The following is a 2,574-nucleotide window of genomic DNA, read 5'->3' on the forward strand; positions in this document are numbered from 1 at the left end:
AAAAATAAGATATATAAATTTTTTTATTATATTTTTAAAAATTTATTTGTCTAAATAAAAACAACGAATTTAAATAATATAAGAATTTTTATATATATCTTATTTTTATAAAATTTAAAAATTTTAATGTAATAAAAAAATTTTAAAAACAAAAACATTTGACACAATTTTTTAAAGATCTATTTAAATATATACAGGGTGTAAGCTAACTAACAGAAAAAAAGGGTAACGGTCTTTTGTCTTAGAAATAGAACTATACTTTACACAAACAAAAAGATAATATTAGAGCCATACCTTTTAAATTTTTTTCTCTAATATTAACCAATAAAAAAATTTCTTCAAGGGAAAAGTGTAGTAGAACTTTTTCGATAGACTTGTAGGGTTTTTCTTAAAAAAAAAGACACCAAATAATTTTGTGAAGAAGTTTTACTATTGATTTATAAGTCTCCAAACGTTGTAGACACATTTCATCCTTTCACGAGTCTTCTATCTTATTCTATTGGTGGAGACTTATATGGCCTTATATTGCCTAAATCGCTCAACGTACATTTGATGCAAGACAACAAAAATAGGAGAAAAAAATGTGAAAAAGTAAATCCAGTTATTGAATAAAAGTAGTTACTAATTATATTTTCACTTAGGAATATTTTCTATGTTTATTTTGAAAAAGACTAAAAATATTTAAAAAAGTTATTTTATAATTTTTAAAATTTTTTAAGGAGTGTTCAAGTTTTTTTTATTCTTTAAGAATTAATTTGTTCAATTTAAATAAGTAGACACTTAATGATTACGTGTGTGATCGAGTTAACATTTTACATTGGGTGACTAACGAAAAAGAAGTGTATTGTCTAACAAAAGTAAATATTAAGAATTAATTTTAGGCTCAGTTTGAAAAAGTTGCTTAATTAAGTTTTTTTAAAAAAATAGTTTAAATAATAGATGACTATATTAAAAGTAGTTTATAAATAAGTTATTTTGTATTTGAATTTTTAATTTTAAAAGAAATGTGATAAAAAAATTTATTTCAAGAGAAGTAATTTTTTTTAACTTCTCTATAAACTTTTAAATAATTTCTTAGAAAGCTGCAATTTAGTTTTTTAAGCTTTTAAATAACTTTTTAGAAAGTTGTAATTTGGTTTTGACAATAATATTAGACACTAATACTATTATTTTTCATAAGTCAAAAATTTAAAAAATTACTTTTAAAGCTTCTAAAACGAACCCTTAGTATTTTAAAGCCTAAAAGACTAAAGTATTTGAATTTAAAAATTTAAAAGATCGATTTAAATAATTACTTTTATTTTCGCTACTATGATATTATAAATTATGTAAAATGATATAATTAATTAATTAATTAAAAGTATGAATACTTTACTATATTATAAAACAAATACTTTATATTACGTCGAAATTGATTGCAACTTAGAACAGTAATTTGCAACAAAAGAACAAAGAATCTAAGAAGACCAAGAGGAAAAGGAAAGAACAGCCTGGACTTTGTTTTAATTTTGATCCTCGGCCTATTGCTATTTCTAGTATAGTCTTTGAAACAAGAAGAATATAAAAAATAATTTAATATAAAATCTCTTTGGCTTGAATGTTCTAGTATATAGAAGTTTGATATGTCCTCCTATCATAGGTGCTCTTGTGTCCTACATGATTAAATAAATATATATATATTGAATTGGAGTCATGTAAGATATTATTCTCTGGGATTATTTTTATATATTATTATACTACAATTAGTTTAGTCACCAAAAAAAAATACTACAATTAGTTTATCAGGGAGTATATACTCAACTATTTTGTTATGTTAACATCATATTCTTCCATTTTTCTATGTTCTTTGCCTAATTTAGAAATGTTCTCTTTCAATTTTTATATGTTTATTATTTTTGTAGGGATAAGTATTATTTTGATCCCTAATGTTGATGGTAAGAATTAAAACCATATTTAATATAATTTTTTATTTAGAATTATCGTTAACATTTTTTTTCGTATTAAAATCGTTTTTTTAACTTTTTACGGATAAAAATATCTTTTATCACTACTAGCACCTTTACTACCACCAGCACCTCTATTACTCCACCACCACCACCCCCTTACTCCCATCAAATATTAATAATCAGAATCAAATTAAGAAGAAAAAACAACATCAAATTCAATGAGTACCCAATTCAACAACAAAATCAACACATAAAATCAAAATCAGAAGCAGAATCAAAATCAGAAACAAAACAAAATCAAATGCAGAAGCAAAAGAAGAAGCAGATGCAGAAACCAAAGCAGAAGAAGAAGCAGATGCAGAAGCCAAAGCAAAACCATCGACAGTTCGTGGGACGACAGAGCGACAGCAGCTAGGCAGATCAGTGGTGGTAGGAACCCAACTCAGCCTCAGATCCCCCTCTCTCTCCTTCGCGCGCCGCCCTCCTCACGTCGGGCTCCCCTTCCTGGCGACGCACTCCATGGCGGCAGAAGCATGCATGAACGGCGGTGACGTCTTCTTCTATTTACGCTTCTGGCAGCGGCTTGTAAGCAGACCGGCGATGATGCAGGTGTCGTGATGACAGAGGC

The sequence above is a fragment of the Arachis duranensis genome, chromosome 2, assembly GCF_000817695.3.
Source record: "Arachis duranensis cultivar V14167 chromosome 2, aradu.V14167.gnm2.J7QH, whole genome shotgun sequence".
NCBI classification, from domain to species: domain Eukaryota; kingdom Viridiplantae; phylum Streptophyta; class Magnoliopsida; order Fabales; family Fabaceae; genus Arachis; species Arachis duranensis.